General features: G+C 40.1%; 1 pseudogene; it reads left to right on the top strand.

Annotated features, from left to right (window-relative positions):
- The first annotated feature begins 6832 nt into the window (after positions 1-6832).
- Positions 6833-14464, top strand: LOC129025412 (large ribosomal subunit protein eL22-like; annotated as a pseudogene).
- The last annotated feature ends 1269 nt before the right edge of the window (positions 14465-15733 follow it).

Below are 15733 nucleotides of genomic sequence, written 5' to 3'. Positions count from 1 at the left end.
AGATACTATGACAGAAAGTTACAAGAGCTCTGAAAGTTAGTTGAAACAGAATTTTCCTTTAAAGGCAGACTAACTGGAAACCAATGGCTCATTATGAATTTAGCAGGTCTCTGAAAGGTACATGATCCTGCCACACAAATGAATCACTCCCTTACTCGAAGTTTTGCATCCGAGGGAGTGTGTTAATTACATAAAACACACAACTGATTTACTTTTCATGAAGAAAGCAAAATGATTTAACCTACATAAGGAACTTGACCAATGTTATAGCAATTAAAAACTGACCAATACACAAGTGGTCACAAGAGTCAAAACAGTATAAACAGTATAACCTAAATTATAGTATTTTGCAATGTTTGATATTGCTATCTCATACTTCTAATCAATGAAAATCTTTAATAATGATATTTTGAGAGTTCAGAAACACATAAAAAGGGGTATAACCAAAAAGTTGATAACAAACAACTCTCTAATAAACCTCCCTGTTCTTTTAAAAAAATTTACTCAACTCTGTACTTTCTGATTTGGTATAACATACAAAATCACTAGGCATAAAAAATGTGTTGTATTCAAGGTGCAATACTCTAAGTAGAAATATAACATTGATGAAGACTGGGCAGAATAGGCACTTAAGTATTTGCTGAATCAAACATATGCATTTTTACTTATGGGAGAATTCATCTTATTATATCTGATAATATCTTTATGGAGAATCCTTAATATGATGATAGCCACCATTCCAGATAAGAAAAGAATAACAACAAAGGAATTCACAATACTAGAAAATTTAAGAAAGAAAAAAAGAGAAGTTAAATCTCAAAACTTCCTAATTGAGCACTGAAAAAAATGCACGTACATATAAAAGAAAGACATTCAAATTATCATTATGTAAATCAGTTTTCTAACGTTAAATTTAGATCAATGACTGAATGCATCAATATATTCAGTGAACTTAAAGTTATGTTACAAAAGAGTATTATAAATAAAGTAATAAAAGCAACACTATTCTTAAGGTTATTTTTAGAAAACTTTAAGAGTACCTTTCCAAAGAGAAATAAGTAAATAAGATCTGTAACACAAACTTAGTTTGGGAGCATGGAACTGACAACCTAAGTTCAGGAGACACAGGTTGAACTAATGGCTGACTGGCTTCTTAGCCAATGGATCAAGGCCATAGTCTTTAACTCTATTACTCTATCAGCTTCAGGGCAAAGATCCCAAGGACCACTTATCTACCAGCTCTTACTTACTGTTTCTAAAACTAAAACTTAAAAACTATCCCCAAAGCAAAGCCAATGCCTTCTGCCATCCCATCTCCCCAGCCAAACCCATACACACACAAAAAGTTTCACCAGAATCTATGAAAGGTCCAGCACTGTTTTAGTGAGATGCCAATAAGGCTACTGACGTCTAAATGTCTGTTAAATGTTGTAAGTAAATTAAGTCATGACAGAAACTAAAATACAGTACATTTGTTGTTACATTACTACTACTAGAAATTAGCCCTCATAATCTATCTAGAGGTCCTTCACTTTCACAACCCCTTTGGAGAAACCATTTAAAATAAATTGTATCTGAGGAGACTTCTGGGCCGTGACAAAATGGGATTGGAACTGTTGCCCAAACAGAAGCCTCTCTGAAAAAGCTACCATAGGAAGAAGCAAGAGGACAAGGAGCAGGAGGAGGAGGAGGAATAATAGGAACAAGGAAAGGAGAGGAAGGGTATTTTCATTTTAAAGTCAATGGGAGTATAAGGAGAATCATCACTCCAGAAGACCATACTCCTAGTATCACACCATTCCTTACTTTCACTTTTTGAATTTTTAATTTTAATTTTATTTTTAGAGACAGGGTCTCTCCATGTTGCCCAGGCTGGTCTTGAACTACTGTCCTTAAGTGATCCTCCCACTTTGGCCTCCCAAAGCCCTGGGATTACAGGTACGAGCCACCACACTGGGCCCTTACTTTCATTTTTACTTTTGTAATCTCCTTTGACCCATGATTGCTTTATTACAGGATATAAAGACAACAAGGAATAAAATACAATACAGATAAATTCACTTCTTTTTGACCAGCTTCTCTGTTCAGTCTCCTAAGTTACTAACTTCACATCCTACTCCCACTCTCAGCACTTTATCACAGCCCCAATCCATTATTATGTTCTCAGTCGGTCCATCCCTCACTGAGTCCATCCCATGTGAAACTACTCTTTCCATAGTCACAGGCTTCTAACTCTGTGGTTTCATCCTGTTGAAGATTCCTGAGGAATCAAGTCCTTTCACTCTGGATCCACTAGCATGTCCTCTGCCTTATTCACTGTTGAGCTCAGAGCCTACCATAGCATCACGATAGGGACTAAAAAGAGTAAATGGTCCTTCACTGGCAGACATTATCTCCATACGATCCTCTCCTCTATATGACCTGCCTTGATTACACAGCCACTTGAAGTTGTGGGTTTGTCATATGAAATCCTTTCACCCTTTTCTCATCCCTTCCCAGATTTTTATGACATCCCTACCTTCCTCTACACCAGCTGGTTACTATTTTTCCTAACTCTCTACTGTGCCTGAACTTTTTGAACTCACAAACAGAAGCTTCCATTCCATTTTATTTTTCATCTCTTGCACAGTGTCAACTTCCACAGTCATATCTCGCTGACTCCCCACCCCAATATTCATTCCATGCAGATGTAGTATCTCCATGACATTTCAGATTGCTCTTTCCCTTCAGCATAAATATTAACATATTTAAAACACATTTATCTTTTTTTTCATTGTGTATGTGGGGAGTGGAAGGGAGAAGAGGAGAGAGGAAACTACAGTCAAAGGAGAAGGAAAAAGATGTAACCCAAGATCATCTGTGATAACAAAATACGTTAATTTAAATATATATATTTACATTTCTACCTCAAAACTACTTACTTTTTACTTCATGAAGTGCTTACCTAAACCACTGAATATTAGTATGAGGCAGAGACTCCAAAATCTAATCCCACTTAGAAGCCCACTTGACAGTTTTGCTTTCCTAAAACAGGAATATAAAATCATATGACCAAATGTTAGTTGAGTTTTTGCTGGTTATAATCCTGAAACCAATGGAAAAACGATTCTGCATGTACTTTCTCCATTTCTTTACTTTTAACTTCATGGAATTATATATGATCTACTTTGACATTTTTTAATTTTCTTTTTTCTTTTTTGTTTTTGTTTTTGTTTTTGTTTTGAGATGGAGTCTCACTCTGTCACCCAGGCAGGAGTGCAGTGACACGATCTCAGCTCACTGCAGCCTCCGCCTCCCAGGTTCAAGCGATTCTCCTGCTTCAGCCTTCTGAGTAGCTAGGATTACAGACATGAGCCACACCTGGCTAATTTTTGTATTTTTAGTAGAAATGGGGTCTCGCCATGTTGGCCAGGTTGGTCTCGAACTCCTGACCTCAGGTGATCCACCCGCCTCGGCCTCCCAAGTGCTGGGATTACAGGCATGAGCCAACATGCCCAGCCTTCTTATTTTCATTTCCTAATATTCTACCTCATTTAAAAGAGACTAGGAGGAAATAATTTTAGCTTGCTGCTATTCACCAATAATACCATCTCTTTGCTACTACTTTTCTGTAACCCTAAATCCACCCCATACTTCATTTCATTTTGTCCCTTTTGTCCTGATCATATTTCCATCTGCAAAGGTACACAAAAGTATATATAATGAGAGTCACTGTAGCTTTGTCTGTAAATTTAAAAACCTAGAAACAACCAAATATGCCCATCACAATGAGAATAAACTATGGTAATCCATGCAAATAATATGCAACCATTAAAAAGAATGATGTGCATCTATAAGTGACAATATCTCTATGAAATAGCATTAAGTGAAAAAGAAAGGTGAAAAGTATGTGTGGCAAGATTCCACTTTTTCCCAAGAATATGATATACATATCTTGTAGGTACAAATATTTTTCTGGAAGGATAAATAAGAAAAAATAATGCTTATACTGTTAGATAGAGAGAGTAGGAATTGGAGGGTAAAGGAAGGGAGAGATTTACTTATACCTTGTCTATTTGGTTTGAAGTCTTCACCATATACAAATATACAAATGTTATTGATATTACTTAAATTCAACTAAAAGACAACTTGCTTCACTGCAACCCACCAACTCCACCCTCTGCAAATAGGTTTGTTATTAGAGTATTTTGTTTGATTATAAAACCTTGTTTAACTACTTAATCCATCATTTGTTTTTTGTTGTTGTTTTTTGGTTTTGGGTTGTTTTTGTTTCTGTTTTTGAGACAGAGTCTTGCTCTGTCGCCCAGGCTGGAGTGCAGTGGCATGATCACGGCTCACTGCAACCTCGACTTCCCTGGCTCAAGTGATCCTCCCACCTCAGACTCTCAAGTAGCTGGGACCACAGGTGTGCGCCACAATGCCCAGCTAATTTTTTAGTTTTTCGTAGAGATGAGATCTCACTATGTTGCCATGGCTGGTCTTAAATTCCTGGGCGCCGCCACACCTGTATAATTTTTTTTTTTTTTTTGTATTTTTAGTAGAGACGGGGTTTCACCATGTTGAGCAGGCTGGTCTCAAACCCCTGACTTCAAGTGATCCACTCGCCTCGGCCTCCCAAAGTGCTGGGATTACAGGCGTGAGCCACCGCTCCCAGACACAAGTTATTTTTAAGCCTATTTCCTCATTTTAAAAAAAGTGATAATGTCTGCTTCATAAAACTGTTATAAAGACTAAATGAGATAGTGGTACATAAAACACCTAGCAGAGTAATTGGCACATAGCAAAGTTCAATAAATGTTAGAATCCATCTCCTTTGCAAGTTACAATGAGATGTGGGAGCCAAAAAAGCCAGGTGTATTAGTCAGGGTTCTCTAGAGGGACAGAACTAATAGGAGATATATATACATACATATATTTGAGGGTTTATTAAGTAGTATTAACTCACATGATCACAAGGTCCCACAATAGGCCAAGGTAGTCAGTCCGAGTCCCAAAAGCTGAAGAACCTGGAGTCCGATGTTCTAGGGCAGGAAGCATCCAGCATGGGAGAAAGATGTAAGGCTAGGAGGTTAAGCCAGTCTAGCCTTTTCACGTTTTTCTGCCTGCTTTATATTCTGGAAGTGCTGGCAGCTGATTAGATGGCGCCCACCCAGATTAAGGGTGGGTCTGCCCAGCCCACTGTCTCAAATGTTAATCTGCTTTGGCAACACCCTCACAGACACACCCAGGATCAATACTTTGCATTGTTCAATCCGATCAAGTTGACACTCAGTATTAACCATCACGGCAGGTCTTATATATTATGTAGAAGGCTAAATGTTTATTTGAAGTCTCATGTTGCAGATTAATACTTTGCCATCTGACACTTAAGGGGTGGGTATCACTTGTCAGAAATCCAAATACTTTTTAATGCAATATGCCTTTGATAAGAAATAAAGCTCTATACACTAAAAAAAAAAAAAAAAAAAATTCCTGGGCGCAAGCAATTTGTCTACCTCAGCCTCCCAAAGTGCTGGGATTACAGGCACAAGTTATCACACCCTGCCCATTTCTTGTATTTTACATTTTTTGCATGTTAATTATTTTGGTGGTGAGTGCCTATTGTCCTAGACACCCAGGAAGCTGAGGTTGGAGGATCACCTGAGCCACGGAGTTTGTGGCTGCAGTGAGCTGTGACTGTGCCACTGAACTCCAGCCTGGGCAACAGAGTGAGACTTTGTTTCAAGAAAAAAAAAAAAGATTTTCTTTTATGTTGTAGTTTTCAGTACTGAATAAAACATGAGAAAACACAATTATGAATGAAGTTGTTTCTGCTGATGTGTGATCAAATTCAACTTGTCAAGAGCTTTAAGATATTGCCAATATATTATGATCTTAAATGATAATCCCCGGCCGGACACGGTGGCTCATGCCTGTAATCCCAGCACTTTGGGAGGCAGAGGCGGGCAGATCACCTGAGGTCAGGAGTTCAAGACCAGCCTGACCAACATGGAGAAACCCTGTCTCTACTAAAAATACAAAATTAGCCAGATGTGGTGGCACATGCCTGTAATCCCAGCTACTCGGGAGGCTCAGGCAGGAGAATAGCTTGAACCCAAGAGGCAAAGGTTGCAGTGAGCCAAGATCGCTCCATTGCACTCCAGCTTGGTCAACAAGAGCGAAACTCCATCTCAGAAAAAAAAAATTATAACCCCCAATAAATACTTAAGCCATTATTGCAGTGTTATTACCCCTCAAGTCCATGGCATGATCTTAGCAAAAGAAAAATACAGGCACAGATTGGCCAAGCTATGCTTGAAATATCTTTGGATTTTTTTTTATGAAGTTTGGGGCATATGAAGAAAGTCACTATATGTTGTTTTTTTAAAAAATAAAAACCCAAATGAAAGATTTTAATTAAAATGAGTTTTATATGAACGAAAAATAAGCCAGAAAAAAAAGATTAAAGAAACAAAAATTTGGAAAAAAATTACTACGAATGTTTTTATCTTTTTATTTTTCTTTTTTGTGACAGCGTCTTGGCTCTGTCACCCAGGCTGGAGTGCAGCAGCTCGACTTCCCCTGGCTCAAGTGGTCCTCCCACCTCAGCCTCCCAAGTAGCTGGGACTACAGCCATGTACCACCACTACTCTTAGATAATTTTTATATTGCCAGCGCTGGTCTTGAACTCTTGGCTCAAGCCATCCTCCCACCTCAGCCTCCCAAAGTGCTGGGATTACAGGCGGGAGCCATCGCACCCAGCCTAAACAAAAAAAAATAAAAACATAAGAAAAAGCTTTTTTAAAATGGGCTTTAATCCTACAATAGATTTGAGGTAAATCCTGATGACCACATGACCATTGTTAACACTACCAGTGACGGGACAGGTTAGCATCATGTGCCTCCTCAGGTATTCCTACCAAGAATGCAGATATCTGGTCATGAGGAAACATCCTTAAGACTCAAGATGATAGTCATCATACAGAACGTAATGTCTGTACCCTTTAAAAATTTCAAGGGTATGAAAGACTAACGAACTTAGTCTAGATCGCAGGAGACCAAAACCATAATCCTGGATAGGACTGTGAACCAGAAAGGGAAAGAGTGACACTGTTGACCACCTGGTAGAATCTGCATGGATGGATATGGATTGGACAGTATTGATTCCTGATTCAGAGGGTTGTATGCTGGTAGGAGAGTGACCTCGTTTTGAGGAAGTACCCTCTGGAGTGTTTAGGGGTGATTAGACAACCTCTAGCTCTCAGATTCAAAGACTAATGATAACAGACACCCACCCAGAAGAGTGAACAATGAAGCAAATGAGGTACAGTGTTAACAGTCGGGATATCTGGCTAAAGGGACTACTGGAATTCTTTGTACTATTCTGGCAATTCTTCTGTAAGTCTGAAACTGTTTCAAAATAAATTATTTTTTAAAAAATCCTATAAGAAAATCATAATTTATAGAACTGATAAATCAAAAGGTAAATACTTCATGAACGAACTTAGCCTTCTATTAAAATATTGTTGCATTTTTCTAGGAACTCCTTTAAAAAATATTTTTGCAACAGTAAAATGTAAGTTATTTTGTGAAAATTTGAATTACATGCATCTCTTTACCAGCCTATCCATTGGTTTAACTCAGTTAATTCGTATCATTTAAAAAAAAAAAAAAAAAGAGCAGTACTTTCAAACACGCACTATGAAGTTTGGATTTTAAGTACAAAGAGAGCCAGGGCAATCTGCAATTGCTATACAGTCATTTTTTGCACCAAACATTGCCATCTACTGGAAATAACAGACCACAACACACATTACTTTTCCGTAGGAAAGTAAAAAATTATTTAAAAATCCTAAGGCATATTTGAGAACAAAATGACAAATGCGAAAAGATAACTAAGTGGTAGAAACTATTTTTAACCCATTTAAAATGAATGAATTATCCTATATTCTTTACATTCTAGAGTTTCAAAATCTTTTATAAGACAGCAATTCTCATAGTATCATATGAGGTAAACAGGTCTCTAACGTTGGTAATAATGGAGGCACAAGAAGCAAATGTAGAAACATACAAGACTTCTTGATCCATGACACAGTACCCTATGATAGGTCTCATTCAATAAAAATTCATGAAGGGGCCGGACGCGGTGGCTCACGCCTGTAGTCCCAGCACTTTTGGAGGCCGAGGCGGGTGGATCACTCGAGTTTAGGAGTTCGAGACCAGCCTGGGAAACATGGCGAAACCCCGTTTCTACAAAAAATACAAAAATTAGCGGGGCATGGTGGCGCGTGCCTGTGCTCCCAGCTACTTGGGGGGCTGAGGTGGGAGGATGGCGTGAACTGGGAGGTCGAAGCTACAGTGAGCCGAGATCGCACCACTGCATTCCAGCCTGGGCGACAGAGTGAGACCCCGTCTAAAAAAATAAACAATAAAAATGTAAATTAAAAAAAAAATCATGCAGGGACTCAAAAAAGAAATCAAGCCGGCCGGCAATTCGATCTTCTAGTCCAGTTGTTCTCAACAAGAGGAGCAGCACCCTCTAGGGGGCACAATGAGAATGTGCAGCGACGCTGCTGGTATTGAGTAACAGAGATGTCCTGCAAGGCACAGGGAGATCCACACAATGGAGAACTGAGAACTGTACAGTGTCTTACAACTCTTTCAAATGCCCCACTCAACTTTCATGTGGGTGCAAAACTGCTTATGATTACCTGAGCCTAGATTCTAACTCAGCCACACCTTTATTTTATTTTATTTTGAGACAAGGCCTCTGTCTGTTGCCCAGGCTGGAGTGCAGTGGTGCAATCACTGCTCACTGCAGCCTCGACCTTCCAAGCTCAAACGATCCTCAAACCTCAGCCTCCTCAGTAGCTGGGACCACAGGCGTGCCACTACGCCTGGCTTTTTTTTTTTTTTTTTAATAGACAGGGTGTCACTCTGTTACCCAGGCTGGTCTTGAACTCCTGGGCTCAAGTAATCCTCCCACCTCAGCTTCCCAAAGTGCTGGGATTATAGGCGTGAGCCACTGCACCCAGCCCTAACTCCCTTTTACAGATAAAGTATTTTTACACGGTTTCAATATTCGCTGATATTTTTTCCCAAGAACACAACTACCATGTCAGTTGAAGGAAAATGGTACATGTTTGGCTTGGAATTTTGCCAAAATTAATCATTTCAGAAAATCATGGCATCATTTAGAGTTATGTGGTATTAGAGCCACCAGTGCATACTATTTTTATATGCATGTGTTGCCACATTTACAATAATTATACCCATGGGTGCAAGCATCTGACAACGACTGAAATATATACCTAAATACATATTTTATTAAAGGTTACCTCCCTTTTGTTTCTACTTTATATTGTAGTTAGGATGTTATATTGATGTTTATTGAAACTATGTATATAGAAAAGTTTCATTATCTCTTACATATTAGCATCATTTTAAAATAGTAAAAGGAGAGTTATAAACTACTTGTTAAACGAGGACATCGGCTGAGCGCGGTGGCTTACGCCTGTAATCCCAGCACTTTGGAGGCTGAGGAGGGTGGATCACGAGGTCAGGAGTTTGAGACCAGCCTGGCCAACATAGTAAACCCCATCTCTACTAAAAATACAAAAAAATTTGCTGGGCATGGTGGCAGGCGCCTGTAATCCCAGCTACTTGGGAGGCTGAAGCAAGAAGAATCACTTGAACCTGGGAGGCGGAGGTTGCAGTGAGCAGAGATCGCGCCACTGCACTCCAATCCAGGTGACAGGTGACAGTACGAGACTCTATCTCAAAAAAAAAAAAAAAAAAGAGGACATCACTGTGAAAGAGGACATCACTTTGATTTGGGTTGAAAATTACAAATCGAGTTCAACTCCCTCAATTTATTATGGTGAAACTGAGATCCAGAGGGGAAATTTTGGAATTCTCAATTCAGTTAATGGTCCATGCTTCCTGAAAATCAAAGCAATGCCATATATATATACACATATATATACATATACATACACATATATACATATATACATATATACACATATATACATATATACACATATATACATATATACACATATATACATATATACATATATACACATATATATACATATATACACATATATACATATATACATATATACACATATATATACATATATACACACACACACACACATTTTTTTTTTTTTTGAGACACAGTCTCACTCTGTCACCCGGGCTGGAGTGCAGTAGTGCAATCTTGGCTCACTGCAACCTCCACCTCCTGGGTTCAAGAGATTCTCCACCCTCAGCCTCCCGAGTAGCTGGGATTACAGGACCCTACCACCATGCTGGGCTAATTTTTGTATTTTTAGTAGAGATGGGGTTTTGCCATGTTGTACAGGCTGGTCTTGAACTCCTGACCTCAGGTGACCGTACCTGGACACAATGCTTTAAATTTAGCTAGGGTCCTAGGCTAGCCAACAAATGGAGCTTATGTAACTCAAATATATAGCTAACATTAATGTGATTACAACGAAACCAAAAAGCCTTTGTTTGGTGATATAAAAACAGTACATTTTTGGCCGGGCGCAGTGGCTCATGCCTGTAATCCCAGCACTTTGGGAGGCCCAGGCATGTGGATCACCTGAGGTCAGGAGTTCAAAACCAGCCTGGCCAACATGGTGAAACCCCACCTGTACTAAAAATACAAAATTAGCCGGGCATGGTGGTGCATGCCTGTAATCCCAGCTATTCGGGAGGCTGAGGCAGGAGAACCGCTTGAACCCAGGAGGCAGAGGATGCAGTGAGCCAAGATTGTGCCATTGCACTCCAGCCTGGGCAACAAGAGCAAAACTCTGTTTCAAAAAAAAAAAAAAAAAAGACAGTACATTTTTAAAGCAAAGTATTATGAATAGAAACACCTTATCATGGCATTCAATAATTCATAATAGGCCCTCAATGTTCATAATTCATAATAGGCATTCAATAAATTCATAATAGGAACTCAGTTCATAATAGGCACTCAAGAAACATACAAATTGATAAACAAAAGGTCTTCACTCAAACGTTAACCTTTATGACTCATCTCTCCTGAACAAATGTATTATAAATCCCAAATTTTACACCGGTTTGGGAACCTGTATTATTTTCTGAAAACATTAAAGTGCATTTTCATGACAGTTAATTAAAAAACAAAATAGGGCCGGGCGTGGTCGCTCACACCTGTAATCCCAACACTTTGGGAGGCCAAGGTGGGTGGATCACTTGAGGTCAGGAATTCGAGAGCAGCCTGGGATAGTGAAACCCTGTCTCTACTAAAAATACAAAAATTAGCTGGGTGTGGCAGACGGTACCTGTAATCCCAGCTACTCGGGAGGCTGAGGCAGAATTGCTTGAATCCGGGAGGCAGAGGTTGCAGTGAGTCAAGATCACGCCACTGCACTCCAGCCTGGGCAACACAGAGAGCCTCTATCTCAAAGAAAAGAAAAAAAAAAACAGGCCAGGTGCAGTGGTTCACACCTATAATCTCAGCACTTTGGGAGGCCAAGGCAGATGGATCACTTGAGGTCAGGAGCTCGAGACCATCATGGCCAACACGGTGAAACTCCGTCTCTACTAAAAATACAAAAATTAGCCAGGCATGGTGGCCCGTGCCTGTAGTCCCAGGTACTCGGGTGGCTAGGGCACAAGAATCACTTGAACCTGGGAGGCGGAGGTTGCAGTGAGCTGAGATCGTGCCACTGCACTCCAGTCTGGGTGACAGAGCAAGACACTGTCTCAGGAAAAAAAAAAAAAAAAAATTCAAACTAAAAATTATTATATTGCCTTTGAACTTCTCTGTGTCTAGGCTTGATCAGGGGCTCAGACCCACAAGCTCAGCTGATGATTACAGGCTCTGGGTCCAAACAGCAGTTTGCAGGTGGCTGCAGCAAGGTGGTAAGACAAGTACAGGAGAATGGAGATCGTGATCCAGGTGACTGAGGAGCCACAACTGTTGCATGGCTCTGACATCTGGAAGTGCTTCATCATGTGCATGGAGTTTAGCTTCCTGTCCATGTTCCCCAACCCCAACCCTGTGTCAGGATTGCATCTCCCCTCTCCAGTGGCCACATGAATGTCTTTGTGTGCCATAGCCGGGCATGGTGGTACATGCCTATAATCCCAGCTACTTGGGAGGCTGAGGCACCAGAATCACTTGAACCCGCGATGCGGAGGCTGCAGTGAGCCAAGATCACACCACTGCACTCCAGTCTAGGCGACAGAGTGAGACTCTGTCTCAAAAAAAATAAAATAAAAAGATGTCTTTGTGCACCAGACACATCTAAGACAGTGTGTTTCTCCCAGTCAAGGGCCTAGAATCAAACAGGATCTGGTGAAATTTTCTGTATTGCAAATGAGAAGCAGCAAAAGGGAGCGGGGGGGAAAGCATGTAGAAGCACAGAGGAAAGGAAACAGATGCTACACATGAGGTGGTTTAGATCCGTGCCAATATGGCAGCCACTGGTCCTATGTGGCTCTTCAGCACTTGAAATGTGTCTGGTCCTAAGGGGATGAGCTGTAAGTGTAAAATATACACCAGATAAGATATTTCTGTGCCCCCAAAATGCTATATAAACACTGTACTCCAGTGAATGAATACGTTTCTCACAAGGATATGTGTTAGCAGTTTTGAAACTACATGTACGCTAGGGTTGAATAAATAAGTCAGTGCATCATAGATGATGAGAGCCAGGTTTCTCACTTTCAGGTAAAGAAATTACAACTAAACCAGGGGGAAAAGGCTAGAAGAAATGCTGTGGTGCTGGATGAGGGTCTGAGATATCATATGAACTCATGTTTATTTACTTATTTGCCTTTATATTTTTCCATTAGCAGTTAGCAAGTAGTCTGTAGGGTGATACTATAGGCTGTAGGGTGTACAGTCTATAGAGTGATACCTTGCCACTGTTAAGAATAACCAGTTTCCCCAACACTCATTCACCTACAATTTTAACATTCATTGATCACATTGACCTGAATCAATATTTAATTGGAGGTTGAAAAACTAGTGATTTTCAAATTCTATCATTCCCTCTGAAACAATTCAATAAGTGATGACTAGGTAACTCAGCTAGTTGACAAAATCCTTCATAGCCCATAATGCAGGTTAAGTTCTTTTATACTTACAGTTACCAAGATATGAAGCTTTGCTTCTAATTTGAACACTGAAAGTTTCAGGTATGTTGCAGGTTCTGAGGATTTTGTGAGCTACTCTAAGACACAACCACCATGGGTACCTGGGGTAGCCAAAATGGCATCCATAGTGGGATCTAAATGCTACCCTAACCTAAGAGAGTACTCCAGGCAGGGCACAGTGGCTCACACCTGTAATCCCAACACTTTGGGAAACTGGGGTAGGTGGATCACTTTAGACCAGGAGTTTGAGACCAGCCTAGCCAAAATGGCAAAACCCCATCTCTACTAAAAATACGGGGGGGAAAAAAAAGCCAGGCGATCCCAACTACTTGGGAGGCTGAGGTGGGTGGATCACCAGAGGTCAGGAGTTTGAGACCAGCCTGGTCAACATAGTGAAACCCCATCTCTACTAAAAATACAAAAATTAGCCAGGCATGTTGGATCACGCCTGTAATCCTAGCCAGCTACTCAGGAGGCTGAGGCAGGAGAATCGCTGGAACCCAGGAGGCAGAGGTTGCAACCAGGCGAGATCCCATCACTGTGCTCCAGCGTGGGCAAGAGAGCGATACTCTGTCAAAAAAAAAAAAAAAAAAAAAGGAAGGGAAGGAAGAGAAGGAAGAGAAGGAAGGGAAGGAAAGGAAGGAAGGGAACTCCAGAGTCGAACACATTTGTAAAATGCTAAGTTAGGCTCAGTCAAGACATTTCTTTACTATGAATGAGATTAGGAGACTTTTAAACACTTTAATAATGTGTTTTGTAAAGCTGAGAAAGGAGGCAGTAGAAAGTAGCATTTTCCAAACTTATTTGACTAGACTAGTGTTCTACATAATGCACTTTGGGAAATGTTGATATGCACTATTATAATTTTTTTTTAATAAAAAAAAAAGCATTTCTCCGGCCTGCATAGTTCACCCACCTCCCTTTCTTTCTGCCTCTGCTGCCGCCACGGTGCCCATAAAGAAGCTTATGGCAAAGGAGGGTTTAAACAACAACAAAAAAAAAGCAGGTTCTGAAGTTCCCTCTTCATTGCATCCACTCTGTAGAAGATGGAATCATGATGCTGCCAATTTTGGGCAATTTTTGCAGGAAAGGATCAAAGTGAGCAGAAAAGCTGAGAGTCTCGGTGAAGGGGGTATGACCATCAAAATGAGCAAGAGCAAGATTACTGTGACTTCTGAGGTGCTTTTTACCAAAAGATATTTGAAATATCTCACCAAAAAATATCTGAAGAAGAATCACCTACTTGATTAGTTGCACATAGTTGCTAACAGCAGACAGTCAGGAATTACATTACTCCCAAATTAACCAGGATGCAGAAGAGGAGGAAGATGAGAATTAAAGTTCACTTATCTGGAATATTTTATATGACTTCTTGAATAAAACTTGGGAATCAAAAACAAAAATAAAGCATTTTTCAACCCAAGACAAGAAAATAAAGAAAGAGCACTATTAGAGATAAATGTCATTACTCTCCCTTGCACCCTCCCCCTAACTAGAACAGCCACGTTTTGGCACTCAGATAGAGAATATCGTGGCTTAGTATGTTCTCACTGCATAATCGTCTCTCTGCATGCATGAGCTATTGTTGTATGAGACATTTATAAATCAACTGCTCCCTAGGTCTGGGAGAACCTATATTGGAGAGAAGGAGGAATAGGAAACATAAAATGTGTACTACTTGCTAGGCACTGTGCTAAATATTTCATGTTAGCTCACTTCACCCTGATAGCAATCAAATGGGGTTAATATTTTATCTCCATTTTACAAATTCAGAAATACAGGCGCAAAGTAACTTAACCAAGTTCATACAGCAGTAAATGGCAGAGCCAAGATTCTAATTCAACTGTGTCTGGTTCTTTCCAGTGTAACACCTCTGGAAGCCAAGGGCCTTCTAGGTACACTAAATAAGTTTCAATGGGAAAAGAAAATTCCCTCTTCTGGAATTGCTTCCAGGATTAGACTTGACTGTTGAGGAACAAGGGGTTGAGACCTAACCTGAAATAATGGGATTTTCCAAATTTTCCCATTTGGTATGGCTTTTTTTATTTTTTGAGACGGAGTCTCGCTCTGTTGCCCAAGCTGGAGTGCAGTGGTACGATCTGGGCTCACTGCAACCTCCACCTCCTGGATTCAAGTGATTCTCCTGCCTCAGCCTCCCAAGTAGCTGGGATTACAGTCATGCGCCACCATGCCCGACTAATTTTTGTATGTTTAGTAGAGACGGGGTTTCGCCATGTCGGCCAGGCTGGTCTCAGGTGATCTGCCTGCCTCAGCCTCCCAAAGTGCTAGGATTACAAGCGTCAGCCACCACGCCCGGCCTGGTATGGCTTTTTTACAGTTGCTTCCTGACAGACCACTAGCACCATATTATGTAGGTTCCTGATATGAATCTGAACTTCAATTTAGATGTGCTTTCCTGTGGCTTTTACTATAAGAATAAAAGTCCTTACATTTAAATGTTTAATAACTCATTGATAACTGACAAAATTATATAAGGACCTCAGTTTTCAATCAACTTATGATAATAGCTTAGACTTTGAATAGTATTCTATTCTCAGTAGCTGAAAAAAGGTTTATTAAATGTCTTCAGAGTACATTTCACTTTTTT

The sequence above is a fragment of the Pongo pygmaeus genome, chromosome X (assembly GCF_028885625.2).
Source record: "Pongo pygmaeus isolate AG05252 chromosome X, NHGRI_mPonPyg2-v2.0_pri, whole genome shotgun sequence".
NCBI classification, from domain to species: Eukaryota; Metazoa; Chordata; class Mammalia; order Primates; family Hominidae; genus Pongo; species Pongo pygmaeus.
The sequence above is the reverse complement of the archived record's forward strand: the minus strand, read 5'-3'. Positions and strand labels throughout refer to the sequence as shown.